At 42.4% G+C, this 24,658-nt stretch overlaps 1 pseudogene; it reads left to right on the plus strand.

The window, feature by feature from the left end:
- Nucleotides 1-9,609: 9,609 nt before the first annotated feature.
- Nucleotides 9,610-19,411, plus strand: LOC102423319 (annotated as a pseudogene).
- Nucleotides 19,412-24,658: the final 5,247 nt, after the last annotated feature.

Below are 24,658 nucleotides of genomic sequence, written 5' to 3' on the forward strand. Positions count from 1 at the left end.
GAAAAATAAAATAAAATATTGAATAAGTAATAGGCCAGTGAGCTGGGACTGGTCACTGGTGGATTGTGAGAAGGACTGGACGTGGCCTAACTTCTCCTCCCTTGGTACCCCTGAAACGTCAGAGGGTACTTCTGGCCTTGGTTTTCTTGGGTTTTGGTTTTGGATTTGTTTGTTTATTTGTTTGTGATGAGTGCCGTTTCTATCTGGGTAAGACATAGGTCAAGGACTTGTTCACTGAAAGAATGTAAGTGTAAATATTTATTTAATATTTGTATATCTACTTGGATATAATTGTTTGTTCATATACATATGAAAGTCTGAAAAAAAAAGACACATGCTTGATTTCTTAAGGCTGAATGCTCTGACCGATAGCAAAGCACCCTAAGCAGCCGCTGGGATCTTTCCCCAAGGGCGCTTGCTCTCTGCCAGAGGTGGAATCTGCCCGCCTAACTAGTAAACATCTCTATCTGTTTGTTTGCTGGGAACTTTGATTTGCTATGTGATATTCTGTGCTGGGTTGGGATTTTGGAATTCTAGAGTAAACTTAAAAGGTATTTGTACATTTAAGGATGGAGCTCACAGTTCCTCAAGGCAAAGACAATGGGCCCTTCCCCCTGCCTGTGAAGGAAGACAATGGGCCTTGGAATCTGTAAAGATAGGCGGGAATGAAGCTGGTCTAATGTACTGAAAGGGTTTGGTACCTGTCTGCTGCTAGCAAAGGAGGGGCTGATACCCACTCCTAGCGCACTCCCTTGAAAGAGGCCTGGTTGCTGCTCTGCCACAAAGGGAACTGGTAGAAACAAACCATGGAAACTGGCAGGGACTGGGTGGCTCTCCTATCATGTTTGGCAGGCCCCACCCCCTATCATTCCTGACTTTCTTGCTGCAAGAATTGTCTCTTTTCTTGAGAGGGCTCCAGAGGGCGCACGAGGACATTTGGCTGCGCCTCGGCGCCACCCAGGCAAAAGGCACCACCTGGAGCCTCGATGGAAAGGTCCCTACACCCCCACCACTCTCAAAATAGATAGACGGCGTCGCGACCTGGGTCCATCACACCCACGTCCGGTCAGCGGACCCATCCACGGTCCGGAAAGACTTCGTCACCAAATGGAGTGTCGATCAAGATCAACGCAACCTGCTATGGCGTGCTCAACCTGCCTGATGCTGGTAACATTGCTCGCGATCACTCCTGCTACCGGGAGCCCCCACAATACTGTGTAATAGACTTAGATGATACCTGCATCTTCATGGACATGGCTCCAAAGAGACAAGGACAATTTATAGAAAGGCCAAGAATAGACTCTAGTAGAATTTGGCTACCTAAAGCGGCCATGTTGCCAATATCATGTTTCATTGTATTGATATGTTATATTGACCTTTAATTCTCTTGCAGGTTTGAATGTGTTCTGGCTGTCCTGGAAGGGAACTATGTGGGATGACCCCCAAAAGTAAAGGATGGCCAGCTGCCAAGAGGACAGGTGCCCAAAATGGGCAGGAATGGTACCCATCAGGTTTTGGTCTCTGTTGAGAGACAGCTAACAGTTGGCAGCCTGTGTACTGCTTGCAGGCCTTTGTGACCATGCCCATGTCAGGGGTAGTCTGAAAGAAGCCTGTTTAGAATAGAAGGTCTAAAGCATGGTTATGCATAGAAAGAAAATTTAATGCCAACAATTACTGTTTTATTAAAAAGAATTGGCAAGGAAAGTCAGAAAATCTTAGAGTAGATCAGTATGTTTTTCTTCTCGTGTAATTCCTCCGAAGTTTGGCAATGCTAACATGGCAATACATTTCTTTGCATAGATTCAATAAGACTGGTTCCTAATAGTGGTTTTATTAACAGAAAACTTTGACTGGAGTATCATGTGTTAAAGAGCCCTGTCTGAGCTCTAAAGACTTGAAGCCAGTAAAAATGCCACGAAGAAAGCCTGGTATCCTGCTTGGAAGCCCTGAAGATGGCTGGCGCTGGAGCGTCAGGCCCATGCCCTACCATCACTGGCGGTTGGTAAGAGTAGAAGGGGAGCAGTAGGGATGCCTCTGCATTCCTGCAGAACTCCCACACACTCTGGGCCGCAACAAGTAGGGGGGCTACTGAGATGGGCTTAAAGCCTAGAGCGTGGGCTCAGGTGGAGTTGCTGCAGGTGAGGGATTCACCTAACTCAGCAGATACTGCAGGCGGGCCTGATGGCAGCTGGGTGGCGTAGCTTCCTGGCCCTACGGGGCACATTAAGATTCAACCATGAGATTCCAGCAAAGGTAGTCAGTTACCATTCTTGTTGTGTTTATGCAAACATCAGGACAGTAAATTAATCTTAATTTGGCTTTTTGATAGCCATGGAGGAATTTTAAGAAGAAAAATCCTATTTCAATAGAAGTTGTTAAAGCTAAAATGGTTTCTTTCCCTTCCACCAGACCATTTGTTAAAATATGCCCAGTACAGGCCTCTAGCAACGGTGGAATAGAAATGCAGCCCGACTCATGATTGAGCCGGAAGTTCCAAGACAAGGGGGGAATGAAAGGGCGAGGGCTATGCCCTCCCCTCCATCTTGCCTGTATCCTCCATGTTGGGGCCACGTGTAGCCTTCTTCCCGGAAGCCCAGGCCTCTGCTGGCCACGCCCGGGATTTTAAACTAACCAATGACAATCAAGGGAAATGCGCGCCATAGATATGACCACATCCTGTGTAACAAGACCCGGCTTACGCCTGGCCAATCGGCAGGGCCCACAATCCCCTTGCACCACCCCCCTATTAAAGCCGGATTTTCCCACGGGGGGCACTCTGTTCTTGTCGCTGGGGCCGGCCGGGAGCAGAGTCGGGTTGGGGCCCCCAATAAAAGGACCTTCTGCTTTTGCATCGAACTGGCTCCCAGTCTGGTCTTTGGGGATCATGGAATCTGGGCATAACAGACAGAATCTGTAAGGTAGGGGTCCCAGTCAGTCAGGCCTACTCCAAGTTAGTATGAGAGAGAGCTTGATCACCTCCCCAGAAGTAATAGGACTTCGTCAGGTATTCAGGAATCAGGACTCCGGAGGTCAGTGAATTCAGATTCTATTAAGGAATTGTGGGTTCACTCTTCTGTTTGCTTGTGTGGGACTAGCCAATTTGCTACTGAGAAGGGGGGCGGGGGGGCTGGACACAGCCTTAACTCCTCTGGTAGGTTCTCACCGAGACGTTGGTCGAGAATTCTGGTCTGGGGCGTGGGTGCCGGGAGAGTGCCCCCATGCCCATCTGGGGAGTTGGGGGCTAGTCTACTGAGAGAGTGTGAGTGCAGATGTATTATCTGTGATTAACTCGTCTGTGTGAAAGCGAAAGCTACTTTGATTTTCTGTTTGCTCATCTGGTTTAAATGTCTGATTTGCTGGAAGCTGAACCTGTGATGGTCTGCGAAGGTCTCGGGCAGCGCTGTTGAGTTGGTTTTCTCAGAGACATTTGTTGTCTGTCATGGGAGGAATTAGCCCAACTAGTGAGGATTTCTGTCTATGTTTGTGTATTAGAGACTTGTTCTGTATCTAGAGGAATGGTTTCTAGACGGTATTCACTGTCTCTGGGACTTCCAGGAGACTGGAAAAGGGTTTGAGGCTGGCCTGTCTTTTAAAAAGGTAGAAGAGTTCCTAGGCAGTTTTCTACTGACTCTGTTCAGGGACTTGTTCTGTATCTCTGCACAATTGAAACTGATTTGGTGGTATTTTGTGGTATAAATGTGGTGCGTGCTGGTGTAAAAGTGTTTTTATGTTCCTGTTTTGTTTTTGTTTTTGTTTAAAAAGAAAACATTCTAAACCTCTCCCAAGTTTCCGTGGTGATTCAAAGTTTTAATGGAGATTTCCTAGAAGTTTCAGGATATCTTCCTTTTAATTGTTCAACACTCTGACTTATGTCTCTCACCTTTGCTTTCCCTCCATCCCCCACCCGCAACAGTAACTTGCTCCAGGCTCACTTCGCTCGAGTGTCTAGGACAGTGATGGTGAACCTATGGCACTCGTGTCAGAGGTGACACGCGAACTCATTTTTCTGGTTGATTTTTCTTTGTTAAATGGCATTTAAATATATAAAATAAATATCAAAAATATAAATCTTTTTCTTACTATGGTTGCAAATATCAAAAAATTTCTATATGTGACACGGCACCAGAGTTAATTTAGGGTTTTTCAAAATGCTGACACACCGAGCTCAAAAGGTTTGCCATCACTGGTCTAGGAGATCACGCAACGTGTCTGCCACCAGAACCACGATTCCCAGCATTCCTGGTGCTCCCCATGCTCTTGGCTTCCACTTCCGGTCCATGGGCTGGCACCAGAACTACAATTCCCAGCATTCCTGGTGCTGCCCATGCTCTAGGCTTCCACTTCTGGCCCAAGTACCCTTCCCTCCCCTCCGTCCACGCTGCCAGGGCCTCCAGCCCAAGGCCCCTTCCCTCCCCACCTTCCATTTGGCCAGGGCCCCTGCCCTCCCCTCCCTCTGTGCAGCGGGGGCGTGGATGCTGGGCTCACATAGCCAAGAGCCCAGTTTTCCTCACCCCAGCCTCCGGCCTGAGGCTGCTCCCCTCCCCAGCCTCTGCAAGGTAGGGGCACTGACGCTGGGCTCACGTTGCTGGGGTGACGCCACCAGCATCCTGCCCCAGCCACTATGGGTGCCACCATCTTTGTCACAGAGTGATGGTTACTTTACATATTACCCTTTTATTAGAGATGATAAGGAGATCACTTCATGGAGAAGATATAACAATTGTAAATAGGTATGCACCCAACATTGGTTCCCCTAAAAATATTGAACAAATACTAACAGAAGTAGAAATAGACAACAATACTATAATAGCAGGGGGCATCAATACCCTACTTTCAGCAATGAATAGATCATCTAGACAAAATATCAAGAAGGAAATGTTAAACTTGAACCAAACATTAGACCAAATGGACATAACAACATTTAGAGAGCAGTCATACATTTTTTGTCACCACCTCAAAGAGATATCTGCATTCCCATATTCACTGCAGCGTCATGCACAATAGCCAAGATATATAAACAAAGTGTTCACCAATAGATGAATAGAGAGGATGTGGTACGTATGTTTGCATGCTGTTTGTATGTATGTATTACCTATATGAATGTGCATGTGTATGTACATATACATATATATATATATACACATATATATATAGCATGTGTGTATACACACACACAAACACAAGCACATACATATCCAATGGTATTTCCTTAGGCATGAGAAATAAATAGAATAATAGAGACTGGCTAAAGCTATGAGAAATATTAATCATGTTCTCTTAACTGTGATTGATTTTTCTTATTAAAGAAAGTATAATCTGATCTGGCTGGGAGTACTTCCACCTCCTTCAGACCTTGGAGTTAACCTGAAAATGTGGCCATCCTCCTTAGCTGCCTATTTTCATCAAAAGATTAGCAACCTTCTTGGTGCAACAATGGAGTCGCAGAGGTGCCCAACCTTTGCAATCCCCTAGCTTGCATTATCTGTAATATGTAAACATTATACCCATCTTTATTCTTTTTGCCTAATTCTCTATGCCCGTAATACCCATTTTTATTCCTTTTGCATACACATTCTTATTCATTTTGCCTACTTCCCCATGTAATCTTTTGTCCTTCTACCCCATACAAGCAGCTGGTTTATTGGGGTGGAGGTGTACAGAGCCAATATTCTTGGATGACCTGCTGCTCTCCCATACTGCCAGCATTATTGGAATAAATGCTCATATATGACTAGAGGCCTGGTGCTCATACACTGAGGGTGGGGTTGTCCCTCAGCCCAGCCTGCACCCTCTCTAATCTGGGACCCCTTGGCAAATGTCCAATTGGCGATTTAGGTCCCACAGGAATTGGGCCTGAACTGCAGTCAGACATCCCTCTCACAATCTGGGACTGCTGGCTCCTAACCGCTCATGGGTGAACCTTGACTGTATGGCATATATACATACCAGAGTGAGTAAAATTAAGTCAGACAGAAAAGGACAAATACTGCATGATCTAACTTACATGTGGAATCTAAAGTAGCTGAACTCATAAAGTTAGAGAATACAGTGGTGGTAGACAGGGGCTGAGGTTATGGAGAAATTGGGGAGCTGTTAATCAAAGGTATAAGCTTTCAGTTATAAGATGATAATTTCTGGGGATCTGATGTACAGCATGGTAATTATAGTTAACAGCACTGTACTGTATACTTGAAAGTTGCTAAGGGAGTATTCTCACCACAGAAAAGATTTTTCTAATTATGTGATCTAATGGGAATGTGAACAAACACTCCCTTGCTGATCATTTAACAACAAAAAAAGTGTGCCAAATAAATACACTGTATACCTTCAACATATGCAATGTTACATATCAAATATATCTCAAGAAAGCCAGGAAAAATTAGAAATTTGAAAAAATAAAATACCCACATGTCATTCTATATATAATTAGAAAATGACAAGAAACCAATTAGTTATGATTTTCTTTGAAAATCAAAGTATTTGGTAACTTTTATATACGTTTAGCCTACAATCTAATCTATCTATCTATCTATCAATCTATCTATCTATCTATATATATATATATATATATATGTAAGCTGAATATGCAAATTGTCCACTCTGGAGTTTGACTAGGAGACCAGGAGTTCAATCACTTGCTCTGATAGGCGCTTATCACCATGGGGCAGCACAGAACGAAGAAAGGCCCTGGCCGGCAGCCAGAAGAACCAGATCTGCTCTGATCACTGGCCAAGCCTAGGGACCCTACCCATACATGTATTTCATGCACCTGGCCTCTACTCTTAATATAAAAATCTAGATGTACCAAGAGAAAAGTATAATTACATTTTCATGGAGTAAGTGCATGCATAAGAATATCATGATTATATATCTTCAAAAATGTAGAAAAATAACCTGTGAGGGTAGCTCAGTTGATTGAAGCATCATCCTGTATACCAATAGGTTGACAGTTTGATTCCCCATCAAGGCACGTACCTGGGTTTCTGGTTAAATTCCTGGATGGGGCAAATAGCAGGAGGCAACCAATAGATATTTCCCTCTCACATCAATGTTACTCTCTCTCTCTAAAATCAATAAGAACAAATCCTCGGTGAGAATTTTATATATATCCGTACTATATAATAAAAGGCTAATATGCAAATAGACTGAACAATGTAACAACTGGAACATCTAAACAACTGGTTGCTATGATGTATGCTGACCACCAGGGGGCCTGTGTGGAACATGGCTGGCATTGGCCGCTGCAGGATGGTGTAGCAGGTGGGGGGGGGGCCCAGACCAAGGCAGGACACTGGTCGCTGTCATCTGGGTAAGCCTCTGGTAGTTACTGAAAATTCTTTGCTCCCGTGCAACGCAGTCCTACTCGGCAGTCACACCTGCTGCCAGCGCCGGCACCACTCGCATCCACTACCAGTGCCTGGCACTGGCCCTGACCGCTCGGCGCTATCAGCGGGTGCAAGTGGTGGCTGCCAACCCTGATTACCCCTCCGAGCTTCTCCACCTCCCCGGCTCCTGAGGAGAGATCAAGGCCAGTAACTGCCTCTTGCATCCACTGCCGGCGAGGACCCCACTCACACCCGCTGCCAGAGCTGGAGCTGCTATTCATGTCCACTGTTAGTGACGGCCCCACTCGCACCCGCAGCCAGCGCCAGAGCCACCTCTCACACCAGCTGCCAGGGCCCGGCACTGGTCAAGATTGCTTGGCACCATTAGCAGGTGCGAGTGGTGGCTGCTGGCCCTGATTACCCGAGGGCTTCTCCACCTCCCCTTGCTCCTAAGGGGGGACTGGGGAAGCAGCTGCCGCTTGCACATGCTGACAGTGCCAGCCCTGCTCACACCCACTGCTGGTGCCAGCCCCAACTGCTCCACACCTTCAGGTGGTGCGAGCAGGGCCGGCACTGTCAGCACATGGGAGCAATGGCAGCAGGAGTGGGGCTCCTAGCAGACAGGGGACCAGGGGCTACAGTGGGAGGGGCCAGGCAGGGATGTGGAAGATGGGCCGAGACCCACCTCTGTGCCTTCCACAGCCTTGCAGCCCACAGTTCCTTTCAAGGTGCACTAATTCATGCACTGGGCCCCTAGTCTATAATAATAAAAGCATAATATGCTAATTAGACCAGATGTCCTTCTGAATGTCCTCCCAGACGACCTTCCCGGTGAAGCTGGGGCTGCGAGCGCTGAGGCAGCCACCACAGTTGCCTTGGGCCGAGGCAAGCCACCCCTGCTGCGAGCACCGAGCCCCTTGCACGAATTTCACACATCAGGGCTCTAATATATATATACATACATATATATATTTATATATAATTAAGTAAATAAATAAATTGGTTTCTTGTCATTTTCTAACTATCAATGCAAGTAACTCTCCTGGTTAACATTAAACATCTAAAAAAAGGCGGGTGGAGATTGCCTGGCTGGGGTCACACAGTGGTTGAGGTTCAATCCATGAATCAAGAGGTCATCTGAACAATTCCCAGTCAGGGCACATGCCCTGGTTGCTGGCTCAATCCTCAGTAGGAGGAGTGCATGAGGTGGCCTAATGATGATTCTCTCTCATTATTGATGTTTCTATCTCTTTTCCCCACTCCCTTCTCTTTCCAAACACAATGAAACCATACTGAAGAGGGGAGGAGAACTCTTCCTAAGAGCAATTATTAAAGAATTCCTCTTGACCCAAACTTCAAAAATAAGTCTCTAATTATAGAATAGGAAATAGTTTTTATTTTTGAACATAGCTAATGGAAAGCAAAGTTTTAAAAATACTTTTTATTGATTTCAGAGAAGAAGGGAGAGGGAGAGAAAAATAGAAACATCAGTGAAGAGAGAGAATCACTGATCAGCTGCCTCCTGCATGGCCCCCCATGGCAATGAACCATGACCATCTGGTTCATATGTTGACAATCAACCACTGAGCCACACTGGCAGGGCTGGGAGGCAACTGTTAAACAGCAAACATCTGGTTAGCCTGGGCTGGGTACCTCAGTTGGTTGGAGCATCGTTCCAGACACCAAAATGTGAGTTTGATTCCAACTCAGGGCACCCAGGTTTCCTGTTTGACCTGTTGGGGTGCCTGTGGGAGGCAACTGATTAACGTTTCCCTCTCACATCTATGTCTGTCTCCCTGTCTCTCTCCCTTCCTCCTCCCTCCCTCCCTTCATCTCTCTATTCCCACTATTCCAATTTGCTGAGAGTGTTTATAAACAAATGGATGTTGGATTTTCTCAAATGATTTTTCTATGTCTATTGGTATGATCATGTGATTTTTGTCTTTCAATTTGTTTATGTAATGTATGTTTATTGATTTGCAAAAATTGCACCAGAATTGCAAGAAGATGGCAAATGTAGATGTATGTTTTTGCCAAAAAATACAGTATCACTCATCCAGACCATGGACCTGGAGATAATCCTAGCAACCAAATGAATATATCTCAAAAAGTTTTTAGAGGAAGTAATGGTTGTATTGCAGGGTGAAGATAATAATTAAGATACAAGAGGACCATGTACCATACAAAACTTAAATAGTTATAGATTAAAATCAGCAACTTTTAAATTTTGCTGGAGCATGAAAAGAAGTAAAAGTCCAAAAACTTTGGAAGAATTTGCTGGACCATGAAGGCAGACTTGGAATTCGAAGGGCTGGAGGTTACTGATTACTGTAGGACAACACAGAATATTGATGAAGAAGTAGTAGCTGAGGAAGGTGCTTTAGAGTGGTTAGACGAAGATGAAGGTGACCCTTGGTATCTCATTATGACTGAAAGTAAAATAGCAGATGAGGTGATGACCTTGGAAGATGAGGATGGGAGTGAAGATGAGGAGGAAGAAGAAACAATGCACCCTAAAAATAAAGTTATTAGTGATTAGTCCCATCTGGATTATCTCATAACACTTATTGACAATTCATCAGATAATGACAAGCAGCTCTATTACACCCATCTTTGAAATTTCATGAATTCCAAAAAAAATTGCACACTTCAAAAGTTCAAACAAAACTTGACATTTTATAGTATTCAAAGCAGGATTACCTAAAGCAAGCACCTTGACATGGGACATTAATGTCACACTACAGTGGGAGTGTCTGGATTTATCATCATCCAAACACCATTAAATAGGAAAAACATTTTATGTTCTTAAAAATTTTAATTTTGTTTTGTTTTTAAGAATATTGTTTATTCATTTAGTTAAATATAATTAAAGTGGATTTTCAGAAAAATGTTTACTTAGATTTAGATTGCATATTTGTTTATTACAGTCTCAAAATTATGGTTAGTACATAAGCAATCATACATATAGAAAACTTTTCTGTGAAGTTAAACTTTTCATATATACTTCATATATACTTACATGATGTATCTACATATGTAAAAACAGGTAAACTAATGTGTCAATTTTAAACATACACATTTGGAAAACCTACCTCATGAAATATAATGGACATTGCACTTTAAGGGACAACCACTCTCTCAAACTAGTCCATTACTTTGAGGTTTTATTGTATTTTGAAGGTAACCTGACAAGATTTGCTGACTGATTAGATGTGAGGTTTAAGACAAAGAGACAGGATGATACCAACTTTTTGGCAGAGCAATTGAAGAGCTGTCATTAACTCAAACAAGAAAGATCACTTAAAGGCAGGTATGAGAAAGACTATCAGTAGTTCAATTTTGGACATCTGAAGTCAGCAACACCCAATAACTATTTTAAAAAATATATCATGCAGGCAGTTTGATGTAAAGTATGGAATTAAGGAGAGAAATCTGGGCTGGCGATATAAATTTGAAGATCATTAGACTATACAAGTTATTAAAGTGATGATAAAAAGATGAATGCCAGGACACTTGAATGTGTAAAAGGTCGGAAATGAGGAGGAACAGAACACTTGGATGTAGAAAAGGTGGGAGATGAGGAAAAACAAAACAGACTGAGAAGGACAGACGAAGCAGGCAAGGAGGAAACCCAGTAAACATGCTTCCTCTCTGAAAATTCAGTCCTGAAAGCCAAAAAATGAAAAAAAAAAGTTTTCCATCAGGTCAGTTATTGCTGATAAGGCATGTAAAACGAAGTTAAAATTATGTTTAGATTTATTAAAGGGAAAACAATTACTAACCTTAAGAAAAAACAATTTTGGAGAAAAGATGGGACTGAACATTACTTGAGTGGGTTCAAGCGTGCATGGAAGGGAAAGTAGAATCATGGAGAACAGATCGTTCCTTTAAGGACTCTGTAGCTCAATGGCATGACCTTGGATCATCTCATCTGTTTCATGTTTAGTTGTAACTTTCAATCCTTTCATAATGACTATGAAGTATATTTGTAATACTTAAATGTTTTCATTACCTATCTGTGGCACTATGTGGTTTTAAACCTGCCATACTTGATAGTAAATAATAAATTCACACTATTATACAACTAAAAGACCTCTATGAAATTTTTCTAGATATATAATATTATGTAACCTGATTACCTTGTTTCATGTTCTTACAAAGACAATGGGAGGGCCGAAACCGGTTTGGCTCAGTGGATAGAGCTTTGGCCTGTGGACTGAAAGGTCCCAGGTTCGATTCCGGTCAAGGGCATGTACCTGGGTTGCAGGCACATCCCCAGTGGGAGATAGGCAGGAGGCAGCTGATCAATGTTTCTCTCTCATCAGTGTTTCTAACTCTCTATCTCTCTCCCTTCCTCTCTGTAAAAAAAAAAAAAAAAACCAGTAAAATATATTTTTTTAAAAAAAAGACAATGGGAATATTTCTTGCTAGATGAATATCATCCAATTCTAGAATATTTTACATGACTCAAGTATACAAAGTACACTGTTATTAGTAATATTAAAATTGTGTAACAGAAATAAAGGGGCAACCATTTAGGTACTATTCTTACTTTATAAACTGAATTTTTGTAAGTTGTGTAATATGAAGTCCCTTCTGAAAAATTGGGTGGTGCATACTGAAATGTATTCTCCTTAAAAAGGAAGGATAAAGGCATGCATGCAAGGTACCTTTCAAAAAGAAAAGTCCCTATATTAGGAACACCTTGGTCTATAATGAAAGGGTCAGCAAATGAATGCCTACAGGCTAAATCCAGCCCAGAGCCTGTTTTTGTCAATAGTTTTATTGGAACACAGTTACACCCATTCCTTTACCTAGTGTCTATGACAGATTTCAGAGACTCGATGGTTCACAAAGCCTACAATACTATCTGCCCTTTACAGAAAAGGCCTGTCAACCCCTGATCTAACAGATTAATACCCTGATGGGTTTTAATAGGTTTTACTCAATATACTGAAATTTGTATATAAGATTTAGAACAAATTGCCTTGTGAAATCCCTCAGCTTTCAGGTTAAATTGAGGGTCCAATATTTGAGCACTCAGGTATTAGAAACAAAACACAAAAAGCTAATAACTATCCATTTCAATGGAAGCAAAGTAAAGTGCCAGTGTAGCATTATGCTCCTTTTATAAATGAGCAGATATTAAAAGTATTAGTACAAAATTTGCTTAAGACATGAGATTAAATCCAATGCTTTAAATACACGTCAATCGTGAGACAATCAGTATACTGTAGACTAGGCCTACAGTTTCAGTGGTTGCATACTCCATTATTTTATGGGCTTAATAAAGTATTTCCTATAGATAGGTATTTACATTACTTCCAACATTTTGGTATGTAATGTTGCAATAAATATCGTTAACATACATATGTTTGACAGGGAGTTCAACCAGGAGTTGGACCAGGGGGCGGGAGCCAGCCAGCAAGCCAGCCAGGCAGCTGGCCAACCGCCATGGCCCCTCCCCCCAGCTGGCCAGGCCCTATTGGCCCCAATCGGGGCCGGCTGGCCAGACCCTACCCAAGTACAAATTCCTTCATCAGGCCTCTGGTAAATACATAATGCCCTACTTTATGTTGTATACACATAATAATATATAATTAATGTCCTTAGACTGTGTATGTGTGTTTATACAAGTCATGTTTTCATGTGGGATCTCGTTCTGGAAGTGAAGCTATTGGGATAAAAGAATAACATACTTGAAATCTTGGAACCAGCTCAATTTCCTTTCAAAAAAGTTTTGCCAATGTCATCTACAAATAGCACATGAGAATGCCAATTTTTTTAAATGCAATATTTATCATTATAAGTTCAAAAAAATGGTATGTCATTGTTGATTTGCATTTTTCTGATTCCCAAGCAAGGTTAAATCTTGCTAGTAAAAATATTGACTTTGTTAATCATGAATATCAGCTAAAGTTGTAATATACTACTATAGGCTTACCTATCAGAATCTGCATTCTCCATAACAGGAAGCTGCTGCTTATCAGTTTGTTCACTGTTGCTTTGCTGCCTCAATCCATCACTATCACTATCATCATTAGCACAATCATACATGTTTTCTGAGACTTCCCTTTTACTACTTTTCTGCTCCTTTCTTTCTTCAACCTTTGATGAAAGTTTGAAATTAAGGATATTATTACCTTTTTCATTAAAACGATTGTGTTTTTTTTTCATTAATTTTATCATTTGGTCGCTGGTTATCAGTTTGTTCACTGTTACTTTACTGACTCAATCCATCACTGTCAGTGTCATCATGAGCACCATCATACATGTTTCCTGACACTTCCCTTTTACTACATTTCTGTTCCTTCTTTCCTTCAACCTTTGATGAAAGTTTTATATGAAGGATATTGTTATTATCTTATTCATTTAAAAGACTGTGCCATTACCTCTAAGAACAGGAACAAGACAGGGATGCCCACTTTCACCACTCCTGTTCAACACAGTACTGGAAAGTGCTAGCCAAATCAGACAAGAAGAATAAATAAATGGCATCCTAATCAAAAAGGAAAAAGTAAAACTGTCTTTCACAGATGACATGATATTGTATATAAAACCCTAAAGACTCCATCAAAAAAATACTAGATTTAATAAATAAATTTGGCAGCATAGCAGGATTCAAAATTAACACCCAGAAACCTATGGCATTTTTATACACCAATAATGAACTCACAGGAAGAGATACTAAAAACAAACAAATAAACAAACAAAACAACAAACAATTCCTTTTACCATGGCAACAAAAGAAATTAAAATACGTAGGAATAAACTTAACTAAGGAGATAAAAGACCTGTATTCAGAAAACTACAGGACATTGAAAAAGAGAGACAGAGGAAGATATAAACAAGTGACAGAATATACCCTGTTCGTGGATTGGTAGAATCAACATCATTAAAATGTCAATACTACCTAAAGCAATCTATAGATTCAACGCAATCCCCATTAAAATATCAACGGCAGCCCTAGCTGGTTTGGCTCAGTAGATAGAGCATCAGCATGCAGACTGAAGGACCCTGGGTTCGATTCTGGTCAAGGGCAAATGCTCGGGTTGTGGGCTCAATCCTCAGTAGGGGGCGTGCAGGACGCAGCCAATCAACTATTCTCTCTCATCATTGATGTTTCTATCTCTCCCTCCCACTCCCCCTCTCTAAAATCAATAAAAATATTTTTAAAAATACCAACAGCATATTTCACAGACCTAGAACAAACACTCCAAAAATTTATATGGAATAAAAAAGGACCCTGAAATAGCTGCAGCAATCCTGAGAACGAACAAAGTTAGAGGGATCACAGGACCAGATACCAAGTTATATTACAAAGCCACTGTTCTCAAAACTGCCTGGTACTGGCACAAGAACAGATATATAGATCAATAGAATAGAACAGAGGACCGAGAAATCGACCCAAGCCACTATGCTCAATTAATATTTGACAAAGGAAGCAAGAGTATACAATGGAGTCAAGACAGTCTCTACAGTAAATGGTATTGGGAAAATTGGACAGATACATGCAAAAAATGAAACTAGACCACCAATTTACACCACACATAAAAATAAACTCAAAAATGGATAAAAGACTTAAATGTAAGACAGGAAGTCATAAAAATCCTACAAGAATCCATAGGCAGCAAAATATCAGACATATCTCATCGCAATATGTTTACTAAGGCAATGGAAATTGAGAATAACATAAACAAATGGGAATACATCAAAATAAAAAGCTTCTGCACAGCAAAAGAAACCATCAACAAAATAACAAGAGAGCCCACTGTCTGGGAGAACGTCATTTTCCAATTTTATATCTGATAAGGTTTTAATCTCCAAAAGTTACAGGGAACTCGTACAACTTAACAAAAGGAAGATAAACAATCCATTCAAAAAATGGGCAAAGGACCTAACAGACACTTACCGAGAGTGGACATACAGAAGGCCAAGAGGCATATGAAAACATGCTCAAAGTCACTAATCATCCGAGGGATGCAAACCAAAACAACAATGAGGTACCATCTCACCCCTGTCAGGATGAACTATCATCAACAAATCAACAAATGACCAGTGCAGGTGAGGATGCGGAGAAAAGAGAACCCTTATACACTGCTGGTGGGAATGCAGACTGGTGCAGCCACTGTGGAAAACAGTATGAAGTTTCCTCAAAAAACTAAAAATGGAACTCCTATTTGACTCAGTGATCCCACTTCTAGGACACTATCCCAAGAAGCCAGAAACACCAATCAGAAAGAATATATGCATCCCTATGTTCATAGCAGCACAATTCACCATAGCTAAGATTTGGTAGCAGCCTAAGTGTCCACCAGCAGATGAATGGATTAGAAAACTGTGGCACATCTACACAATGGAATATTATGCTGTTGTAAAAAAGAAGGAACTTTTACAGCAGCATGGATGGAACTGGAAAGCATTATCCTAAGTGAAATAAGCCAGTCAGTGAAAGATAAATATCACATGATCTCATTCATTTGTGGAATGTAATGAACAGTGTAAACTAATGAACAAAAATAGGTCCAGAGACACAGAAGCATGAACAGACACACTAGCCATGGAGGGAAGGCAGGGGAGAGGGGAAGAGGGGACGGGTAAGAAGTCAATCAAAGGACTTGAATGCATGCATATAAGCATAACCAATGGACACGGACAGTAGGGGGCAGGACATGTGGGGGGGAGGGCGCAGGGCAGGAATGGCCAGAGAGGGGTCAATAGGGGAGAAAGGAGACATATGTAATAATTTCAACAATAAAGAATTTATATTTAAGAAAAAGGGCAGGAGAAAGGAATCATAGGGCATATTTCTATAGGCAACTACAGAATGGAATCTTCCTAAAACAATGAAACCTTCCTATGGAATTATCCTGGATCAATGCTTCCTTCTCCTTACCAGAACTGAAGCTTTTCCCACTTTATCTATTTTCTTTAAACAGAACTTTCAGAAAAATAAATGTTTGGTAATAGACACTGGAGGACTCACAACCACGGGTTCAACTGGCTGGGGAGACTGGGGAGACTCTTCATCTTCCCCTAGTATTCTTTTCCACAAGGATCTTGCACTTACAGGCCAACTCATAGTTCACACTGGAAGTAGAACATTTTGGTTTAGGATAATGTACTTAAAAGAATAGCTATACTACTTTCTTGGTTAAATGATTTCTTTCTTTTATTTTAACTTTGAAAGTACTTTAAAAATATGTGCGCAGGCTTTCTGGTTATACCAAGCACATGGGCTTGCGAAGACATCATGTCATGACCCTCTGGCAGGGTCATCCCCTCAAGCGGGTGACAAAGGCGAGGACTGGATCCCCGGTATGAAGACATTTAGGAAAATGCTGCTTGAGAGACACTTGCGAGATGGTTGCTCTTGCCGCCCTCCCGGTGAAGAGGCCCATTTCCCCTTAAATAGAGCTCAGCTGGACCACAGACAGGCCCGAGGCTCTGCAGGCTGCCTGTGCTGTGGGCAGGGAGGCAGAGCTGGCCAGCGGGGGTGCCCGCCTCTCCCTTGGCCTCTGCTTGGCGCACTGCAAACTCCAGGGCGCTGCTGTGGTCCCCGGGCGGATGCGGTCCCCGGGCCTTCCCCTTTCTAGGCCTTTCCTTTACCGCCGCCCCACCCCCTGCCCAGGGCTCCAAGGACGACTCTGGATCCTGTGATCCCGTTCCTGGTGCCCACAGGACCCAGGCACCTGAAATAATACCCCAGACTCTTGCTGATCCCTGTCCACGTGGGCGCACCACCCTCCTTGTCCAGGTCACGCGGGCACTCCCAGGCCCCCGTGGCCATGATGCCTGAGAGGAGAGAGGCTCTGACCTCGGGCCCTCCCCCTAGGAGGCCACAGAACCCGCACCAGCCCCTACCACGCCCGGGCTCCTCCTCCCACTCTCCCATGCTCACTAGAGTCCTGGGGGCGCTGCTCTCTGCATCCACCAGTTCAGTCTTAATGGGAGAAAGGATGCGATGCAGGAAGACGGCCGCCTCCCTTCCTTCTCCTCCCAGGATGCTGGCAGCCAGGCGCATGCGCAGCAACTGAGGAGGCTCAAGTGCGCATGCCCGGCAATGTGCTCGGATCCGCATGGGGCTTGCACAGTCACGTGGGCCATGCAGTGAGGCTTGTCATTTTCTATTTTTATTTCTTAACTTTTTATAGAATTTGGCCAGTTAAAATAGAATAAGTTAACAAGTGTTTTTTTCAAAAAAATATTTTGTACAAAAAGACTGTCAAAATTTCCTAAAAACCTTTCAATACTGAATAAAACTATTAGAACAGTGTCAAAAATGTTGAAGAGGAAAACAAAATAAAAATCTGGGGTCTTGCAGCCTGACCTGCATGCGCCATTGCCAGGGAGGCCTGGGAGGCCATGGAAGAGGAGGAGGAGGAGGAGGAGGAGGAGGAGGAGGAGGAGCAGGAGGAGGAGGAGGAGGAGGAGGAGGAGGCAAGGCTCCAGGGAGGCCAGGGCCCCCCGCCCCAGCCCTGCCATTCACCTGCCACCTTGGCCGGAGCCCAAAGTCCTTCCTCCCAGGTAGGCAGTGGGCGCCAAGGGGAGGGACCGCTCCTGAGGGCAGGAAGCTGCGGCTTAAAAGGGCAGCCCTTGCAGGGCCATCCCTCCCTCCCATGGTCCCGAGCCTCTCAGAGAACTTCTCCTCTGCCCCAACCATGTCCCACTGCCTGGGCGAGGCATCGGGCTGCAGCCCTGGGCTCCGCTGCAGCTGACTTGGCTGCGCTGCTGGGCTGGCCTGGCCTGCAGGCTGCCCGCAGCTGCCACCCTGCAGCCGGAGCTCCCGCCACCTTCCTGGTGACACTACAGCCAGGCAGCGGCTGACCGCCAGGACGACCTGACTTCTTCAGGAGGGTGGAGGGCTTCTTCCACTGTGAGCCAGCATCATGGAGGACAAGCTGGTGGAGGACCTCAAGACCCTGGAGGGAGAGGGAGGGAGGAGCAGAAGCGGGTGCGCGGCATCATGCGGATCATCAAGCCCTGCAACCATGTGCTGAGCCTGTCCTTCCCCATCTGGCGCCAGGACAGTTCCTGGGAGGTCATCCAGGGCTACCAGGTCCAGCACCGCCAGCACCGCACGCCCTGCCAGGGAGGTAGCTATTCCTGACAGCACTGAGGTGAGTGTAGATGAAGTGAAAGCTTTGGCTTCTCTGAGGACATGTTCATGTGCCATTTGGGGGTGCCAAAGCTGGTGTTATGATCAACCCCAAGAACTATACCGATAATGAGTTGGGAAAGATCACAAGGAGGTTTACCATGGAACTGGCAAAGAAGGGCTTCATTGGTCTGGGCATTGTTGTGCCTGCCCCAGACATGAGCACGGGGAGCGAGAGATATCCTGGATTTCGGACACCTGTGCTAGCACCATCGGGCACTATGCTATTAATGCCCTTGCCTATGGCACTGGCAAGCCCATCAGTCCAGAGATGGATCTCTGCTACTGGCTGGAGAGTTTTCCATGGAATCAAAAACTTCATCAATGAAGCTTCTTATGTGAGCATTTTAGAAATGACACCAGGGTTTGGAGATAAAACATTTGTTGTTCAGGGATTTGGTAATGTGGGCCTTCACTCTATGAGATATTTGCATCGCTTTGGTGCTAAATATGTTGGTGTTGGTGCATCTGATGGGAGTCTATGGAATCCAGATGGTATTGACCCAAAGGAACTGGAAGACTTCAAATTGCAGCATGGATCAATCCTGGATTTCTCTGAGGCAGAGCTTTATGAAGGGGGCATCTTAGAGGCCGGCTGTGACATACTGATCCCTGCTGCCAGTGAGAAGCAGCTGACCAAGTCCAGTACACCCAGAATCAAAGCCAAGATCATCGCTGAAGGTGCCCATGGACCAACAACTCTAGATAAGATTTTCCTGTTCCTGGAGAGAAACATCCTGGTTATTCCATATCTCTACCTGAATGCTGCGGCGGGGGGTGGGGGGGGCGTTACAATATCTTACTTTGAGTGGCCGAAGAACCTAAATCATATCAGTATATCAGTTATGGCTGTTTGACCTTCATATATGAAAGGGATTCTAACTACCACTTGCTCATTAGCTTCTCCATCTGCTTGTGGATTGACTGAGCCACTGCAAATGGATCCACTCCTTTCATTCTTCAGCTAATTCTCTCAGCACATATCCAAGTGAGGTTGACATATTATTCCCAGAGGGGAGCCCTACTAGGAAAGACTGTTTTCAAGTCAGCATCGAAATTACTGAAATTTGTAAAATTTTTCTTAAGTGGAAAAGCCTGCTTCCAACACAAAGAGAGCTGAGGTCTCTACAGAATGGTCCTATGTGTGTCCACATCAATGATGATTTGTTTTCTGAATGTGGACCTCTGAGCAGTCCTGCTTCCAGGCATTTCCTATGTAGGGCAGTAGATTCCATTTCCCCTGGCCTGACATTTCTGACTCTCCTTTCAGAAATGAGTTTGCTAATCCTTGAAACATTTAGGTTGCTTTTCCTGGCCCACCTACATTTTATTGACAGTTTTCTTACAGTCACTGAAATAAATCTCAGTATCCCATTAAAGGCCTCATTTATAGTAAGTAACATGAATTTAGCCTTGGGACTTCCTATTTTGAGACCATCACAGTGGTTGGTTACTCGCTTCTCAGTCTCTTAACCATGATGTTGAATTTCAGTTCCCAAATGTGTGACATCACAAACCATTTTCTAAAATATTGTATTGGTTATTGCAGCATTGGTCTACTTTATTTTGACCATAATTGGTTCGACATGCCCTGGAAACATCACTGAAGAAACTTCAGCTGGACCATGTAGATCTATTCGTCATTCATGTGCCAATAGGTATGAAGGTCAGCTTTTGTTTTCCTTGTTATCCCGAGTATTTAAAGGTAATTCTAAGTTTTGATGTAATTTCACGTTTACAGAAATTTACCAGAATAATAGGAGGACCTTCCATATACCCTTGACAGAGATTCATCAGTTTTGTTCATTTGCCTAATTTTTTGATTGCCTTTTCCCTCTTTTTCTTCTCCTCCCTTCCCCCATCTCCCTCTTTGTGTGTGTATATGTATGTGTGTGTACACGTCTTTGTGTGGATTTGTGTTTCATTTCTCTTAGTAGACTTCTAGGGTAAAAGTTGACGAGTCTGTGGTAATTTTTATGAACCTGAGGAATTATTTCCAAACTAACTATATAATACTGTACTCCAACCATCTGTGTTTGAGGGTTCCAGTGTCTCTGCATCTTGTACAGTAGTACTTCTTATAGTCTGTCTTTTTTTTTTTTAATTTGAATGTATTGCAGTGACATGGGCCAGTGAAATTATATAGGTTTCTGGTATACAGTTCCACAGCAGATCATCATCTGTATATCGTACTGTGTGTTCACCACCCCAAGTCAGGTTGCCTTCCATCATCATTCATCTACTTCACCTCACCCCTTTTAGTCTGTCTTTTTGCTGAGGCCCCATCTAGTGGATATGAAAGCAGTATCACATCGTGGATGTAATTTACATTTCCCTAGCACAAGTGATAATGAGTGTTCTCTCCTATGCTGTTTACCATTTGTGTATCTTTGGAGAGATATGTATTCAAATATATGACTCCCAACCCTTTTGGGGGTTGTTTGTCTTATTCATTTTAAGAAATCACATATTATGAATACAAGTCCTTTATCAGCTGAATCTTGCCTTTTAAAACCCAGTCTGGCAATCTCTTATGTTATTTGAGTTCTGGGTATGGTTCCTTCATATTTAATATTCATAAAGTTGTTTTTAATATCTGCTATTTCTCTTTGTGTTTTCTGTTTTTCCCATAGATAAAAATGTACCTATGTTCATTTTTTTAATTTAAGTTACATTTTAGTGAAGATAATACACATCAACTTATCCTAGTATACTTCAAAATACTACAAATTTAATTCTGGTAAAATACATTACCTTTATTCTAGTAACTTCTGTTCTTCTGTTTCTGCTATTACTGTCATATGTAGTATGTGTATGTGTTACAACTCAAAAATACAGTGCTATAACTACACTTTATATAATCATTTTCAGTCTTTGTTGGGAATGTCTTTAATATGCCTTTTTTAAAAGAATAATTTAGCTGGATATAGAATAATACATGGTCAGACAGCTTTTTTCTTTTTTAAAGTTTTCCTTGTTTTTTAAAAAATATATTTTTATTGATTTCAGAGAGAGGAAAGGGGAGGAAGAGGGAGATAGAAACATCAATGATGAGAGAGAATAATTGACCACCTGCCTTCTGCACACCCCCTACTGAGGATTGAGCCTATAAACTGGACATGTGTTCTGACCGTGAATGGAACCATAACCTCCTGGTTCATAAGTTGATGCTCAACCATTGAGCAACACCATCCAGGCCTTTTTTTTTCTTTAATAACTTTGAATATGTTATCCCACAGATCCTTGCCTTCCATTATTTTGGTGAGAAGCCAGCAATTCATCAAAATGTTTCTCTCCTTTGGTGATAGGTTGTTTATTTCTTATTTTCAAGATGCTTTTCTCAGTTTTGACCTTTAGGTGTGTATGTCCTCGTGTGTTTCATGCTTGGATTTGTTCAGTTTCTTGGATCTGTACATTAATGTTTTTCATTAAAGATGAGAAGTTTTCTTTTATTTAAATCTTCATCTGAGGATATGTATCTATTAATGAGAGAGAGAGAGAGAGAGAGAGAGAGAGAGAGAGAGAGAGAGAGATTAACATCAATGTGAGAGGGAATCATTGATGGGTTGATTCCGGTGCACCCCAACCATGAGTCAAGCCTCCAACCTAGGTATGTGTCCTTACCAGTAATACAACCCACAACATTTTGAGCCACCCGGCCACAACACGTTTGAGAAGTTTTTAACAATTATTTCTTCAAATATACTTATCCATCCTTTAGTGTCTCTCTGCTCCTTCTGGGATTGTCAATACTTGATGTTGATCCGGTCTCTTGAGCTTTGTTACTGTCCCTTATTGCCTTCTCTCTCCTCTTCAGACAGAATAATTTCTTTTGATTTTTCAAGGTCACTGAATTCTTTCTTCTACAATCTCAAATCATTCATCCCAATGAATTTTTCATTTTAGATCATTGTATTTTTCAGCTCCAAATCCTATTTGGAATTCTATTTGGTCTATCATATACTCTCTATCTTAATTGAGATTCTCCATGCATTGCATTATTTTCATCATAATTTTCATTAATTCTTTAAACATGGCTTCCACCAGTTCTTAGAACATGTTCATAATAGCTGTTTTAAAATCTATGCGAAATCCAGCATCTGGAGGAGATAAGCAATTTCTATTTTCTTTCTTAGTACGGGTCACATTTTCTTACTTATTTTCTTTCTATTCTCATTGAATTTCAGCTAGTGTTGCAAAAATAAAAATATATTTTTATTGATTTCAGAGAGGAAAGGAGAGGAAGAGAGAGATAGAAACATCAATGATGAGAAAGAATCGATATTCTTTGTAGAGGGTTGTTCTTGTTTTGTTTAGTAAGTTGCCTCCAGATGTTGTGCAATTTGTGAAGTTTGTCTCTACTGGAGTGTGCAGCCATTCATGTCTCTGTTCATTTAAAAAAATTTAAATCTTGCTTCCTAAGGGTTATTGCTGTGTTTGGATTGCTTACCATTTAGCCAGTGATTGGACCAAGGTTCTCTACACACCACATCAGTCAGGACTTCCACTCTGCTGGTGGATCTGTGGGTTGACTCACAAGTACATTCAATGTTCAGATCATTTTCAAGTCTTCCCTGGTTTTGCACATCACAGAGAACAAATGAATCAGTTGTGGAAAAGTGTTCCACATGTTTCTTGGTTACTCTTACTAGGAAAAACATTAATGACAGCATTTCAACTGGATTTGGAAAACCTTTGCTAAGAGACTTGGTAAGGCAACCATCTCTTAGTTGTTTTTCATCACAAATGAAATATTTCTCAACACATTATGAATTCCAGTAGCATAACTTAAATGAGTGTGCAGGAAAGCTGAACCAGGGCATTATTTGAGTCTTAGATAAGCACAAGAGTTCCAAGAAATACCTTTCTACAGGGCATCTGCTCTGGGTCTACAATTAGTTTCCACAGAGATGTGGGAATGGGAAATTTTAAATTCCAGTTGCTCTTTGACCAAGGAAACACAGAAACTCAGAGCTGGCATAACCTATACTCTGAGTATCCCTGATCCATGGAGAAACACGAGGGTCAACTGACCTGGAGTCCTGGTGTGTGTTTCCGACCTCTCTGTAGCCGGGTCATGTCTTTGATCCTCATTGTAGGCTGCACAGGAAATATCAGACCCTTCTCATCACATGTCACTACAGAGAGCCTCTCCTGTAAATTTGAGGAGCAAATAAGGGACAATAGATAACTTCTAGTTGGGCTGATGTAGGAGGCAACTGCTTGGTGATCATCGTTTACACCATTCACACACACCCAAAACCAGTTGGTCTAGCTCTGCTGAGTGACACATGTTTGGCCTCAGAATTTGTTGTTGGTTTTGTTAGTTGTTCCTTTCCCAATGAAGGCACTCATCCCTCAGTGGGGAATCCATCACCAGCAGCAATTTCTGCTGAAGGTCCAGGCACTCAACTTCTGAGCTTCCATTTCCAAGCAATTTTGTGAACTACTTAAGCAACAAAGAACAAAATGGCAGTAAATGGTCTCAGAAGAATAAGTTAAAACCTATGTATTTGTCTTGCTGTAAGATGTGTTTCCCAAACTTTCACATTTTTCTGGTGCATTTTGTGCAGTGTTGGTTTCTGTTACTTTTCATTTTGGCTAGCACTTGAAATCATTAGCAAATGCAGTGGGAATGTGGTGAGTTCTGAGTTAGCTGGGTTTGTATTAGCCGTTGCTGTGGGGCAGCTCCTGCTCCTGTGTGTTTCACCCACCGTAGCAGGTGTAGTCCATTTGCAGTTGCTGGATCAAGAACTACACTAAAAGGAGTCTCTGTATGTACTCACATGTTTATACCAGTTTCTATGGAATATGGAGTCAACCTATTTTACCCTCCTAAGACATGGTATAAAGATGGAAAGACAGAAGTTGCTGGTAGAGAAAGAAGGAAGCAAGGGGAAATGAGTATTTAGACTTTAAGTTTGTTAATCTTAAAGAATATGGAACACTTATGGAGTACAAGAGGCTTCATGATGGTGAAGATAAGGTCAGTAAACGAGTTACTGAAAAATTTGGCTAATGTGATTTGTGGGAAAGATAGCCATTTTATATAATTTTATTTTTAGCGATTATCTTACTCTTCAATAAAACTGCCCCTCTTGCTTGCATTTTACTTTATTTGTTTCTCCATCTGCATCATAACATTCCTCAATATCTTTCTGGTGAAATCTTTACC

Source organism: Myotis lucifugus, unplaced genomic scaffold, assembly GCF_000147115.1.
Source record: "Myotis lucifugus unplaced genomic scaffold, Myoluc2.0 scaffold_306, whole genome shotgun sequence".
Lineage (NCBI taxonomy): Eukaryota > Metazoa > Chordata > Mammalia > Chiroptera > Vespertilionidae > Myotis > Myotis lucifugus.